At 40.0% G+C, this 13,954-nt stretch overlaps 1 protein-coding gene and 24 non-coding genes across 27 annotated transcripts in view; 1 reads left to right on the plus strand and 24 right to left on the minus strand.

Annotated features, from left to right (window-relative positions):
• LOC115187372 (high affinity choline transporter 1) overlaps window positions 1-13,954 on the plus strand; it is a 301,018-nt gene that overhangs the window by 198,730 nt on the left and 88,334 nt on the right. The window lies entirely within an intron of this gene.
• On the minus strand, window positions 303-374 carry trnaq-cug (transfer RNA glutamine (anticodon CUG)). The gene has a single exon. It is a non-coding gene; the product is annotated as a tRNA-Gln (tRNA).
• Window positions 490-561, minus strand: trnaq-uug (transfer RNA glutamine (anticodon UUG)). Its single transcript has one exon. It is a non-coding gene; the product is annotated as a tRNA-Gln (tRNA).
• Window positions 1,134-1,205, minus strand: trnaq-cug (transfer RNA glutamine (anticodon CUG)). The gene has a single exon. It is a non-coding gene; the product is annotated as a tRNA-Gln (tRNA).
• On the minus strand, window positions 1,321-1,392 carry trnaq-uug (transfer RNA glutamine (anticodon UUG)). The gene has a single exon. It is a non-coding gene; the product is annotated as a tRNA-Gln (tRNA).
• trnaq-cug (transfer RNA glutamine (anticodon CUG)) lies at window positions 1,965-2,036 on the minus strand. The gene has a single exon. It is a non-coding gene; the product is annotated as a tRNA-Gln (tRNA).
• Window positions 2,152-2,223, minus strand: trnaq-uug (transfer RNA glutamine (anticodon UUG)). The gene has a single exon. It is a non-coding gene; the product is annotated as a tRNA-Gln (tRNA).
• On the minus strand, window positions 2,797-2,868 carry trnaq-cug (transfer RNA glutamine (anticodon CUG)). The gene has a single exon. It is a non-coding gene; the product is annotated as a tRNA-Gln (tRNA).
• Window positions 2,984-3,055, minus strand: trnaq-uug (transfer RNA glutamine (anticodon UUG)). Its single transcript has one exon. It is a non-coding gene; the product is annotated as a tRNA-Gln (tRNA).
• On the minus strand, window positions 3,628-3,699 carry trnaq-cug (transfer RNA glutamine (anticodon CUG)). The gene has a single exon. It is a non-coding gene; the product is annotated as a tRNA-Gln (tRNA).
• trnaq-uug (transfer RNA glutamine (anticodon UUG)) lies at window positions 3,815-3,886 on the minus strand. Its single transcript has one exon. It is a non-coding gene; the product is annotated as a tRNA-Gln (tRNA).
• On the minus strand, window positions 4,458-4,529 carry trnaq-cug (transfer RNA glutamine (anticodon CUG)). The gene has a single exon. It is a non-coding gene; the product is annotated as a tRNA-Gln (tRNA).
• Window positions 4,645-4,716, minus strand: trnaq-uug (transfer RNA glutamine (anticodon UUG)). Its single transcript has one exon. It is a non-coding gene; the product is annotated as a tRNA-Gln (tRNA).
• On the minus strand, window positions 5,289-5,360 carry trnaq-cug (transfer RNA glutamine (anticodon CUG)). The gene has a single exon. It is a non-coding gene; the product is annotated as a tRNA-Gln (tRNA).
• On the minus strand, window positions 5,476-5,547 carry trnaq-uug (transfer RNA glutamine (anticodon UUG)). Its single transcript has one exon. It is a non-coding gene; the product is annotated as a tRNA-Gln (tRNA).
• Window positions 6,120-6,191, minus strand: trnaq-cug (transfer RNA glutamine (anticodon CUG)). The gene has a single exon. It is a non-coding gene; the product is annotated as a tRNA-Gln (tRNA).
• trnaq-uug (transfer RNA glutamine (anticodon UUG)) lies at window positions 6,307-6,378 on the minus strand. The gene has a single exon. It is a non-coding gene; the product is annotated as a tRNA-Gln (tRNA).
• Window positions 6,951-7,022, minus strand: trnaq-cug (transfer RNA glutamine (anticodon CUG)). Its single transcript has one exon. It is a non-coding gene; the product is annotated as a tRNA-Gln (tRNA).
• trnaq-uug (transfer RNA glutamine (anticodon UUG)) lies at window positions 7,138-7,209 on the minus strand. The gene has a single exon. It is a non-coding gene; the product is annotated as a tRNA-Gln (tRNA).
• trnaq-cug (transfer RNA glutamine (anticodon CUG)) lies at window positions 7,782-7,853 on the minus strand. The gene has a single exon. It is a non-coding gene; the product is annotated as a tRNA-Gln (tRNA).
• On the minus strand, window positions 7,969-8,040 carry trnaq-uug (transfer RNA glutamine (anticodon UUG)). The gene has a single exon. It is a non-coding gene; the product is annotated as a tRNA-Gln (tRNA).
• trnaq-cug (transfer RNA glutamine (anticodon CUG)) lies at window positions 8,613-8,684 on the minus strand. Its single transcript has one exon. It is a non-coding gene; the product is annotated as a tRNA-Gln (tRNA).
• trnaq-uug (transfer RNA glutamine (anticodon UUG)) lies at window positions 8,800-8,871 on the minus strand. The gene has a single exon. It is a non-coding gene; the product is annotated as a tRNA-Gln (tRNA).
• trnaq-cug (transfer RNA glutamine (anticodon CUG)) lies at window positions 9,443-9,514 on the minus strand. The gene has a single exon. It is a non-coding gene; the product is annotated as a tRNA-Gln (tRNA).
• Window positions 9,630-9,701, minus strand: trnaq-uug (transfer RNA glutamine (anticodon UUG)). Its single transcript has one exon. It is a non-coding gene; the product is annotated as a tRNA-Gln (tRNA).

Consider the following 13,954-nt stretch of genomic DNA (forward strand, 5'->3'; position numbering starts at 1 on the left):
AAATATTTCTGGCCCGAAACGGTATCACCTGGGCTACCCTACCATGTAACAACTTGGAAATGCACTACCTTTCCAACACGATGATGTCATGAGGGAGAAAAAAAATCTAAAATATTTCAGTTCATTGGGGGGCAGCATGTATTCAATTAACAAACGTACTAGGCATTCATAGTAAGAATTTCCTGCAGGCTAGCCATTCGTGCGTACCAAAGACTGCTTATCGACTCCCACCCTCTTGTTTTTTTCACACAAGACTATTTTAAAGTTGACAGGAGTGGAGTATGTCACTGAAAATTCAAGGTAGGTCCTACCGAGATTTGAACTCGGATCGCAGGATTCAGAGTCCTGAGTGCTAACCATTACACCATAGAACCCCATATAGAGTAATTATTGAAGTGTTCAGATTTTCCTGTCATTTGTTCACCGTATAAACAGATAGAAAAGAGATTATTGGTAGGCCATGTGAATAATTCAGCACCAAAGCTAGAAAGGTTCTACCGAGATTTGAACTCGGATCACTGGATTCAAAGTCCAGAGTGCTAACCATTACACCATAGAACCATATTGAAAATCAATTTGGGAATTGTACAGAAAAAAAATTCTGCATTTTAATTAGCAAATGTGGACTGTCGTTTCTTCACGTGTTGCAAATACTTAAAAGAATCGTTGGACAGCTATATTCCAGTTCCACGAGGCAGATTAATTCACATGGTAGGTCCTACTGAGATTTGAACTCAGATTGCAAGATCCAGAGTGATAACATTTACTGTACTCAATACTCTGTGATGGGTTCAGATTTTACTGTCCTTGGTTCACCGGAAAAACAGAAAAAATATTTTCTGGCCCGAAACGGTATCACCTGGGCTACCCTACCATGTAACAACTTGGAAATGCACATATTTCCAACACGATTGATGTCATGAGGGAGAAAAAAATCTAAAATATTTTCAGTTCATTGGGGGGCAGCATGTATTCAATTAACAAACGTACTAGGCATTCATAGTAAGAATTTCCTGCAGGCTAGCCATTCGTGCGTACCAAAGACTGCTTATCGACTCCCACCCTCTTGTTTTTTTCACACAAGACTATTTTAAAGTTGACAGGAGTGGAGTATGTCACTGAAAATTCAAGGTAGGTCCTACCGAGATTTGAACTCGGATCGCAGGATTCAGAGTCCTGAGTGCTAACCATTACACCATAGAACCCCATATAGAGTAATTATTGAAGTGTTCAGATTTTCCTGTCATTTGTTCACCGTATAAACAGATAGAAATGAGATTATTGGTAGGCCATGTGAATAATTCAGCACCAAAGCTAGAAAGGTTCTACCGAGATTTGAACTCGGATCACTGGATTCAAAGTCCAGAGTGCTAACCATTACACCATAGAACCATATTGAAAATCCATTTGGGAATTGTACAGAAAAAAAATTCTGCATTTTAATTAGCAAATGTGGACTGTCGTTTCTTCACGTGTTGCAAATACTTAAAAGAATCGTTGGACAGCTATATTCCAGTTCCACGAGGCAGATTAATTCACATGGTAGGTCCTACCGAGATTTGAACTCAGATTGCAAGATCCAGAGTGATAACATTTACTGTACTCAATACTGTGTGATGGGTTCAGATTTTACTGTCCTTGGTTCACCGGAAAAACAGAAAAAATATTTTCTGGCCCGAAACGGTATCACCTGGGCTACCCTACCATGTAACAACTTGGAAATGCACATATTTCCAACACGATTGATGTCATGAGGGAGAAAAAAATCTAAAATATTTTCAGTTCATTGGGGGGCAGCATGTATTCAATTAACAAACGTACTAGGCATTCATAGTAAGAATTTCCTGCAGGCTAGCCATTCGTGCGTACCAAAGACTGCTTATCGACTCCCACCCTCTTGTTTTTTTCACACAAGACTATTTTAAAGTTGACAGGAGTGGAGTATGTCACTGAAAATTCAAGGTAGGTCCTACCGAGATTTGAACTCGGATCGCAGGATTCAGAGTCCTGAGTGCTAACCATTACACCATAGAACCCCATATAGAGTAATTATTGAAGTGTTCAGATTTTCCTGTCATTTGTTCACCGTATAAACAGATAGAAATGAGATTATTGGTAGGCCATGTGAATAATTCAGCACCAAAGCTAGAAAGGTTCTACCGAGATTTGAACTCGGATCACTGGATTCAAAGTCCAGAGTGCTAACCATTACACCATAGAACCATATTGAAAATCCATTTGGGAATTGTACAGAAAAAAAATTCTGCATTTTAATTAGCAAATGTGGACTGTCGTTTCTTCACGTGTTGCAAATACTTAAAAGAATCGTTGGACAGCTATATTCCAGTTCCACGAGGCAGATTAATTCACATGGTAGGTCCTACTGAGATTTGAACTCAGATTGCAAGATCCAGAGTGATAACATTTACTGTACTCAATACTCTGTGATGGGTTCAGATTTTACTGTCCTTGGTTCACCGGAAAAACAGAAAAAATATTTTCTGGCCCGAAACGGTATCACCTGGGCTACCCTACCATGTAACAACTTGGAAATGCACATATTTCCAACACGATTGATGTCATGAGGGAGAAAAAAATCTAAAATATTTTCAGTTCATTGGGGGGCAGCATGTATTCAATTAACAAACGTACTAGGCATTCATAGTAAGAAAAATCCTGCAGGCTAGCCATTCGTGCGTACCAAAGACTGCTTATCGACTCCCACCCTCTTGTTTTTTTCACACAAGACTATTTTAAAGTTGACAGGAGTGGAGTATGTCACTGAAAATTCAAGGTAGGTCCTACCGAGATTTGAACTCGGATCGCAGGATTCAGAGTCCTGAGTGCTAACCATTACACCATAGAACCCCATATAGAGTAATTATTGAAGTGTTCAGATTTTCCTGTCATTTGTTCACCGTATAAACAGATAGAAATGAGATTATTGGTAGGCCATGTGAATAATTCAGCACAAAAGCTAGAAAGGTTCTACCGAGATTTGAACTCGGATCACTGGATTCAAAGTCCAGAGTGCTAACCATTACACCATAGAACCATATTGAAAATCCATTTGGGAATTGTACAGAAAAAAAATTCTGCATTTTAATTAGCAAATGTGGACTGTCGTTTCTTCACGTGTTGCAAATACTTAAAAGAATCGTTGGACAGCTATATTCCAGTTCCACGAGGCAGATTAATTCACATGGTAGGTCCTACTGAGATTTGAACTCAGATTGCAAGATCCAGAGTGATAACATTTACTGTACTCAATACTGTGTGATGGGTTCAGATTTTACTGTCCTTGGTTCACCGGAAAAACAGAAAAAATATTTTCTGGCCCGAAACGGTATCACCTGGGCTACCCTACCATGTAACAACTTGGAAATGCACATATTTCCAACACGATTGATGTCATGAGGGAGAAAAAAATCTAAAATATTTTCAGTTCATTGGGGGGCAGCATGTATTCAATTAACAAACGTACTAGGCATTCATAGTAAGAATTTCCTGCAGGCTAGCCATTCGTGCGTACCAAAGACTGCTTATCGACTCCCACCCTCTTGTTTTTTTCACACAAGACTATTTTAAAGTTGACAGGAGTGGAGTATGTCACTGAAAATTCAAGGTAGGTCCTACCGAGATTTGAACTCGGATCGCAGGATTCAGAGTCCTGAGTGCTAACCATTACACCATAGAACCCCATATAGAGTAATTATTGAAGTGTTCAGATTTTCCTGTCATTTGTTCACCGTATAAACAGATAGAAATGAGATTATTGGTAGGCCATGTGAATAATTCAGCACCAAAGCTAGAAAGGTTCTACCGAGATTTGAACTCGGATCACTGGATTCAAAGTCCAGAGTGCTAACCATTACACCATAGAACCATATTGAAAATCAATTTGGGAATTGTACAGAAAAAAAATTCTGCATTTTAATTAGCAAATGTGGACTGTCGTTTCTTCACGTGTTGCAAATACTTAAAAGAATCGTTGGACAGCTATATTCCAGTTCCACGAGGCAGATTAATTCACATGGTAGGTCCTACTGAGATTTGAACTCAGATTGCAAGATCCAGAGTGATAACATTTACTGTACTCAATACTGTGTGATGGGTTCAGATTTTACTGTCCTTGGTTCACCGGAAAAACAGAAAAAATATTTTCTGGCCCGAAACGGTATCACCTGGGCTACCCTACCATGTAACAACTTGGAAATGCACATATTTCCAACACGATTGATGTCATGAGGGAGAAAAAAATCTAAAATATTTTCAGTTCATTGGGGGGCAGCATGCATTCAATTAACAACGTACTAGGCATTCATAGTAAGAATTTCCTGCAGGCTAGCCATTCGTGCGTACCAAAGACTGCTTATCGACTCCCACCCTCTTGTTTTTTTCACACAAGACTATTTTAAAGTTGACAGGAGTGCAGTATGTCACTGAAAATTCAAGGTAGGTCCTACCGAGATTTGAACTCGGATCGCAGGATTCAGAGTCCTGAGTGCTAACCATTACACCATAGAACCCCATATAGAGTAATTATAGAAGTGTTCAGATTTTCCTGTCATTTGTTCACCGTATAAACAGATAGAAATTAGATTATTGGTAGGCCATGTGAATAATTCAGCACAAAAGCTAGAAAGGTTCTACCGAGATTTGAACTCGGATCACTGGATTCAAAGTCCAGAGTGCTAACCATTACACCATAGAACCATATTGAAAATCCGTTTGGGAATTGTACAGAAAAAAAATTCTGCATTTTAATTAGCAAATGTGGACTGTCGTTTCTTCACGTGTTGCAAATACTTAAAAGAATCGTTGGACAGCTATATTCCAGTTCCACGAGGCAGATTAATTCACATGGTAGGTCCTACTGAGATTTGAACTCAGATTGCAAGATCCAGAGTGATAACATTTACTGTACTCAGTACTGTGTGATGGGTTCAGATTTTACTGTCCTTGGTTCACCGGAAAAACAGAAAAAATATTTTCTGGCCCGAAACGGTATCACCTGGGCTACCCTACCATGTAACAACTTGGAAATGCACATATTTCCAACACGATTGATGTCATGAGGGAGAAAAAAATCTAAAATATTTTCAGTTCATTGGGGGGCAGCATGTATTCAATTAACAAGCGTACTAGGCATTCATAGTAAGAATTTCCTGCAGGCTAGCCATTCGTGCGTACCAAAGACTGCTTATCGACTCCCACCCTCTTGTTTTTTTCACACAAGACTATTTTAAAGTTGACAGGAGTGGAGTATGTCACTGAAAATTCAAGGTAGGTCCTACCGAGATTTGAACTCGGATCGCAGGATTCAGAGTCCTGAGTGCTAACCATTACACCATAGAACCCCATATAGAGTAATTATTGAAGTGTTCAGATTTTCCTGTCATTTGTTCACCGTATAAACAGATAGAAATGAGATTATTGGTAGGCCATGTGAATAATTCAGCACCAAAGCTAGAAAGGTTCTACCGAGATTTGAACTCGGATCACTGGATTCAAAGTCCAGAGTGCTAACCATTACACCATAGAACCATATTGAAAATCCATTTGGGAATTGTACAGAAAAAAAATTCTGCATTTTAATTAGCAAATGTGGACTGTCGTTTCTTCACGTGTTGCAAATACTTAAAAGAATCGTTGGACAGCTATATTCCAGTTCCACGAGGCAGATTAATTCACATGGTAGGTCCTACTGAGATTTGAACTCAGATTGCAAGATCCAGAGTGATAACATTTACTGTACTCAATACTCTGTGATGGGTTCAGATTTTACTGTCCTTGGTTCACCGGAAAAACAGAAAAAATATTTTCTGGCCCGAAACGGTATCACCTGGGCTACCCTACCATGTAACAACTTGGAAATGCACATATTTCCAACACGATTGATGTCATGAGGGAGAAAAAAATCTAAAATATTTTCAGTTCATTGGGGGGCAGCATGTATTCAATTAACAAACGTACTAGGCATTCATAGTAAGAATTTCCTGCAGGCTAGCCATTCGTGCGTACCAAAGACTGCTTATCGACTCCCACCCTCTTGTTTTTTTCACACAAGACTATTTTAAAGTTGACAGGAGTGGAGTATGTCACTGAAAATTCAAGGTAGGTCCTACCGAGATTTGAACTCGGATCGCAGGATTCAGAGTCCTGAGTGCTAACCATTACACCATAGAACCCCATATAGAGTAATTATAGAAGTGTTCAGATTTTCCTGTCATTTGTTCACCGTATAAACAGATAGAAATTAGATTATTGGTAGGCCATGTGAATAATTCAGCACAAAAGCTAGAAAGGTTCTACCGAGATTTGAACTCGGATCACTGGATTCAAAGTCCAGAGTGCTAACCATTACACCATAGAACCATATTGAAAATCAATTTGGGAATTGTACAGAAAAAAAATTCTGCATTTTAATTAGCAAATGTGGACTGTCGTTTCTTCACGTGTTGCAAATACTTAAAAGAATCGTTGGACAGCTATATTCCAGTTCCACGAGGCAGATTAATTCACATGGTAGGTCCTACTGAGATTTGAACTCAGATTGCAAGATCCAGAGTGATAACATTTACTGTACTCAATACTCTGTGATGGGTTCAGATTTTACTGTCCTTGGTTCACCGGAAAAACAGAAAAAATATTTTCTGGCCCGAAACGGTATCACCTGGGCTACCCTACCATGTAACAACTTGGAAATGCACATATTTCCAACACGATTGATGTCATGAGGGAGAAAAAAATCTAAAATATTTTCAGTTCATTGGGGGGCAGCATGCATTCAATTAACAAACGTACTAGGCATTCATAGTAAGAATTTCCTGCATGCTAGCCATTCGTGCGTACCAAAGACTGCTTATCGACTCCCACCCTCTTGTTTTTTTCACACAAGACTATTTTAAAGTTGACAGGAGTGGAGTATGTCACTGAAAATTCAAGGTAGGTCCTACCGAGATTTGAACTCGGATCGCAGGATTCAGAGTCCTGAGTGCTAACCATTACACCATAGAACCCCATATAGAGTAATTATTGAAGTGTTCAGATTTTCCTGTCATTTGTTCACCGTATAAACAGATAGAAATGAGATTATTGGTAGGCCATGTGAATAATTCAGCACCAAAGCTAGAAAGGTTCTACCGAGATTTGAACTCGGATCACTGGATTCAAAGTCCAGAGTGCTAACCATTACACCATAGAACCATATTGAAAATCCATTTGGGAATTGTACAGAAAAAAAATTCTGCATTTTAATTAGCAAATGTGGACTGTCGTTTCTTCACGTGTTGCAAATACTTAAAAGAATCGTTGGACAGCTATATTCCAGTTCCACGAGGCAGATTAATTCACATGGTAGGTCCTACTGAGATTTGAACTCAGATTGCAAGATCCAGAGTGATAACATTTACTGTACTCAATACTGTGTGATGGGTTCAGATTTTACTGTCCTTGGTTCACCGGAAAAACAGAAAAAATATTTTCTGGCCCGAAACGGTATCACCTGGGCTACCCTACCATGTAACAACTTGGAAATGCACATATTTCCAACACGATTGATGTCATGAGGGAGAAAAAAATCTAAAATATTTTCAGTTCATTGGGGGGCAGCATGTATTCAATTAACAAGCGTACTAGGCATTCATAGTAAGAATTTCCTGCAGGCTAGCCATTCGTGCGTACCAAAGACTGCTTATCGACTCCCACCCTCTTGTTTTTTTCACACAAGACTATTTTAAAGTTGACAGGAGTGGAGTATGTCACTGAAAATTCAAGGTAGGTCCTACCGAGATTTGAACTCGGATCGCAGGATTCAGAGTCCTGAGTGCTAACCATTACACCATAGAACCCCATATAGAGTAATTATAGAAGTGTTCAGATTTTCCTGTCATTTGTTCACCGTATAAACAGATAGAAATTAGATTATTGGTAGGCCATGTGAATAATTCAGCACAAAAGCTAGAAAGGTTCTACCGAGATTTGAACTCGGATCACTGGATTCAAAGTCCAGAGTGCTAACCATTACACCATAGAACCATATTGAAAATCCATTTGGGAATTGTACAGAAAAAAAATTCTGCATTTTAATTAGCAAATGTGGACTGTCGTTTCTTCACGTGTTGCAAATACTTAAAAGAATCGTTGGACAGCTATATTCCAGTTCCACGAGGCAGATTAATTCACATGGTAGGTCCTACTGAGATTTGAACTCAGATTGCAAGATCCAGAGTGATAACATTTACTGTACTCAATACTCTGTGATGGGTTCAGATTTTACTGTCCTTGGTTCACCGGAAAAACAGAAAAAATATTTTCTGGCCCGAAACGGTATCACCTGGGCTACCCTACCATGTAACAACTTGGAAATGCACATATTTCCAACACGATTGATGTCATGAGGGAGAAAAAAATCTAAAATATTTTCAGTTCATTGGGGGGCAGCATGCATTCAATTAACAAACGTACTAGGCATTCATAGTAAGAATTTCCTGCAGGCTAGCCATTCGTGCGTACCAAAGACTGCTTATCGACTCCCACCCTCTTGTTTTTTTCACACAAGACTATTTTAAAGTTGACAGGAGTGGAGTATGTCACTGAAAATTCAAGGTAGGTCCTACCGAGATTTGAACTCGGATCGCAGGATTCAGAGTCCTGAGTGCTAACCATTACACCATAGAACCCCATATAGAGTAATTATTGAAGTGTTCAGATTTTCCTGTCATTTGTTCACCGTATAAACAGATAGAAATGAGATTATTGGTAGGCCATGTGAATAATTCAGCACAAAAGCTAGAAAGGTTCTACCGAGATTTGAACTCAGATCACTGGATTCAAAGTCCAGAGTGATAACCATTACACCATAGAACCATATTGAAAATCCATTTGGGAATTGTACAGAAAAAAATTCTGCATTTTAATTAGCAAATGTGGACTGTCGTTTCTTCACGTGTTGCAAATACTTAAAAGAATCGTTGGACAGCTATATTCCAGTTCCACAAGGCAGATTAATTCACATGGTAGGTCCTACTGAGATTTGAACTCAGATTGCAAGATCCAGAGTGATAACATTTACTGTACTCAATACTCTGTGATGGGTTCAGATTTTACTGTCCTTGGTTCACCGGAAAAACAGAAAAAATATTTTCTGGCCCGAAACGGTATCACCTGGGCTACCCTACGATGTAACAACTTGGAAATGCACATATTTCCAACACGATTGATGTGATGAGGGAGTAAAAAATCTTTAATATTTTCAGTTCATTGGGGGGCAGCATGTATTCAATTAACAAACGTACTAGGCATTCATAGTAAGAATTTCCTGCAGGCTAGCCATTCGTGCGTACCAAAGACTGCTTATCGTCTCCCACCCTCTTGTTTTTTTCACACAAGACTATTTTAAAGTTCACAGGAGTGGAGTATGTCACTGGAAATTCAAGGTAGGTCCTACCGAGATTTGAACTCGGATCGCAGGATTCAGAGTCCTGAGTGCTAACCATTACACCATAGAACCCCATATAGAGTAATTATTGAAGTGTTCAGATTTTCCTGTCATTTGTTCACCGTATAAACAGATAGAAATGAGATCATTGGTAGGCCATGTGAATAATTCAGCACAAAAGCTAGAAAGGTACTACCGAGATTTGAACTTGGATCACTGGATTCAAAGTCCAGAGTGCTAACCATTACACCATAGAACCATATTGAAAATCCATTTGGGAATTGTACAGGAAAAAAATTCGGCATTTTAATTAGCAAATGTGGACTGTCGTTTCTTCACGTGTTGCAAATACTTTCAACAATCGTTGGACAGCTATATTCCAGTTCCACGAGGCAGATTAATTCACATGGTAGGTCCTACCGAGATTTGAACTCAAATTGCAAGATCCAGAGTGATAACCTTTACAGCATAGAATGCAGTACTCAATACTCTGTGATGGGTTCAGATTTTACTGTCCTTGGTTCACCGGAAAAACAGAGAAAATATTTTCTGGACAGAAACGGTATCACCTGGGCTACCCTACCATGTAACAACTTGGAAATGCACATATTTCCAACACGATTGATGTGATGAGGGAGAAAAAAATCGTAAATATTTTCAGTTCATTGGGGGGCAGCAAGTTTTCAATTAATGCCACACGGTCAAGGTTTGCACAGATCGGGAGGACCTTAGGAACGTTCCTGAGGTTGAATTGTGCTTCTAACCCGAACGGTTCTGCTGCTGTCACTCAAAAGCACCTGAAATTTAGGCCAGGCTTAATTTTGGGCCTACTTTTTTGAACGGTCGCTGCACTCAGACTGAGTGAGCTACGGTGAAGTGGGGCATCTCGTTGAACTTAGCACGGCCCAGAGACTAGGTTGATGCCATTTGTTTCCTTTTCTGTGTTGATTTCAGCCTGTCTGTGTAATTTTCTAGTACAAATTGTGCTTCCAGTACAGGAGGAATACAGACTACAGCAGGTCTTTATTGATTATTTCACTTTTGTTTATTATCTACTTCACTTGCTTTGGCACTGTTAACATATGTTTCCCATGCCAATAAAGCCTAACTGTTTTTTCCAACCTTGAAAGACAGTAAACACAGTGAAGGTTCAACACTTACAAATTAAGTGATGCAGACCAAATCCAAACCTTAAACAAAGCACAACACAAAGAATTACTTAAATAATGATTTAATAAAACAGCACAAACCTTGACATTATAAAAGAATCACACCATAGAAAATAGAACTGACAGTTAGAGTAAATTACACACATTTTACACTAATCTGAACAAGCACACACACCAAAATAGAAAACCACCCCAACAAATCAGAACAGTGTAAATGTGAGACAGTCTTTAACAGTCTTTAAGAGTCTTTGGGAAGAGGAAGTCTCGTTGTTGGTCGGCTCCCCTTCCTTCTAGCTGCATCAGGGCTCCCCTCTTTCCTTGTGCGCCTTCTCCTGCAGCTTTACCCTCCTTAACCTGTCTGGGCTAGGGGGCAGTATTGAGAATTTTGGAAAAAATATGTTCCCATTTTTAACTGCCTCCTACACCAACTCAGAAGCTAGAATATGCATATTATTGTTCAGGTTTGGATAGAAAACACTCTGAATTTTCTAAAACTGTTTGAATGGTGTCTGTGAGTATAACAGAACTCCTATGGCAGGCAAAAACCTGACAAGGTTTCAAGCAGGAAGTACCCTGTCTGACAAGGAGTCGTGCGTCTTGCATCTTTTTATTGAAAAGTAAGGATCTTAGCTGTAACGTGACAATTCCCAGGGCTCCGATAGGCTCTCAGAGCCCGGGAAATAACTGAAGGTTTACGAGGGAGCCTCAGGCTGAAACACATTATCACCTTTTGTAAGTGGCTGCTCCGAGGACCTTTGAATGAGGCGCGTGCACGAGTCGCTCCTGAGGAGAAATTTTATTCGGCTGTTTAGGCTCAATGCATACTCCCGGTCGGAATATTATCACTTATCTACGAGTTAAATGGCATAAAAATTGGTTTTAAACAGCGGTTGATATGCTTCGAAGTACGGTAATGGAATATTTAGACATTTTTGACACGCCAATGCGCCATGCGCGGGACCGTGAAGAAGCATTCTGATAGTGTCTAGAACTCACGAACAAAACGTCGCTGTTTGGATATAACGATGGATTATTTGGGACCAAACCAACATTTGTTATTGAAGTAGAAGTCCTGGCAGTGTATTCTGATGAAGAACAAGCAAGGTAAGAACATTTTTCTTATAGGAAATGTGATTTTGGTGGAGGCTGACCTGGGTGGGTATCTAAATAGCTAGCCCTGTAATGCCGGGCTATGTACTTAGATTATTGCAAAATGTGCTTCATCCGAAAAGCTATTTTAAAATTGGACATATCGAGTGCATAGAGGAGTAATGTATCTATAATTCTTAAAATAATTGTTATGCTTTTTGTGAACGTTTATCGTGAGTAATTTAGCAAACTGTTAGTAAATTCCCCGGAAGTTTGCGGGGGTTATGCTTTTTCTGAACGTCACATGCTAATGCAAAAAGCTGTTTTTTGATATAAATATGAACTTGATTGAACAGACATGCATGTATTGTATAACACAATGTCCTAGGTGTGTCATCTGATGAAGATCATCAAAGGTTAGTGCTGCATTTAGCTGTGGTTTGGGTTTATGTGACATGATATGCTAGCTTGAAAAATGGGTGTCTGATTTTTTCTGGCTGGGCACTCTGCTGACATAATCTAATGTTTTGCTTTCGTTGTAAAGCCTTTTTGAAATCGGACAGTGGGGTTAGATTAACGAGATTCTTGTCTTTAAATAGCTGTAAAATAGTCATATGTTTGAGAAATTGAAGTAATAGTATTTCTAACGATTCAAAAATCGCGCCACTGGAATTTCAGTAGCTGTTACGTAGGTGGGACGAGTTCGTCCCACATACCCCAGAGAGGATAAGGCAATGGCTTTTTTGAGTCTGACTCTGTTTGAATTCAGCTGATGCACGCCTTGCAATGTGACAATGGGTGAGTTGAGGGCCGACTTGCTTTTCACTTTGAGGGGTGAGACTAGCAGGAGGCTGACGGCCACCACCATGCGGCACCTGAGGATCGTCTGCTTTCTCTTTGGGGTAAGTTCCAGCTGAGGCTTGTTCATCTTGGAGGGTGTCTTCTGAGAGAGCAAACATAAGAAATTAGATATATCTCAAAATACACACTTGACTGTTACATAGTTTACAAGTACATTTTGACAATCAAATGTGTCCTGTCAGAATAGCTGATCTTACTGGAGGTTGTCTGGCCATCTGTTCCTCATCTTCATCCTCTTCCTCCTCCTCCGAGCCCCCGGCGCATGTGCCAGACTCCTGGTACATCACCATGGTCTCTTCAGGGGGGGTGCTCCCCTCGGAGAGGGAGGCGTCCTCTCTCACCTTCTGCTTTCTTTTTCCTGAGGTGGAGGGCTGGTTCTCTGCAGCGACTGTGGTATCTTCCCCCTTCAGTGCAGCCTCAAAGAGTTCCCTGGTTTCGTTGGCTTGAGATTAATTTAAATTGATGGCATAAAATTTGTCTGCCGTCTGGATGCACATGAAGTTGGCCATCCTTTCCCTGTCAATCTTCGGGAGCATGTTTTTTACCTGTAAGACACACACACACACACACACACACACACACAAAGATATGATATTATTGATATTACTTCAGTGGAATAGGATCTTACAATAATAAGATTCCTATCTAATCTGACCTACATGAGTGACAATGGAGGTTCAGTGAAGGAAGGACTTCCGGGCAGACCCATCTCCCCCACCTAATAGAAATTGAACAGAAAAAAACACACAAAAATACACATTATGCTCTGGCGACTGCAATTGTTTCCAAAAATAACCTACCAAGCAAAGAAACAAATAAACACAGCCAGCTGTATTTTATAGACTTACATTGATCAGATACACCCCAGACTGGTCGCATTTTGCCTCCTCCACCTCTTTCACCAACATGTTTTTATACATGCCTGGTCTGTGGCCGTATATAGAGGTAAAGTAGGCACACAGGTACCCATAAAACCGGTACTGATTCCTCTGTGTCCTTGTTTCTTCCAATGTTTCTGTGGGAACATGAAAATAAAAAGCTTGATAATCCCACTCCATAATGCACTCTATACATCTCTGATGTCTATAAGTGTATAAAAACAGTGACATCACAGATTGAGAAAAACTTACTCAGCACTTGAGGGATTTTTGACTTGGCAAGAGACTGGCACTCCAGCAGGCTCTTTTTGGACACCACCTTGCCTTCCTTGTTGTCTTTCACGTTTACCTGGTGAAGGGAAACTGGTCGTCTCATGGACTTGTTAATGCCCTTCATCAACCGGTTGATCTCCTTCCATTGGTTTACGGACAGCCGGCAGCCAGGTGGAGGGGTCTCCAATAGTCAAGGTGTAGTGGTTGACTGTGGTGATTGCCTTGTTTTTCTGGAGGAATTG

This window comes from Salmo trutta, unplaced genomic scaffold, assembly GCF_901001165.1.
Source record: "Salmo trutta unplaced genomic scaffold, fSalTru1.1, whole genome shotgun sequence".
In the NCBI taxonomy this organism is placed as follows: Eukaryota; Metazoa; Chordata; class Actinopteri; order Salmoniformes; family Salmonidae; genus Salmo; species Salmo trutta.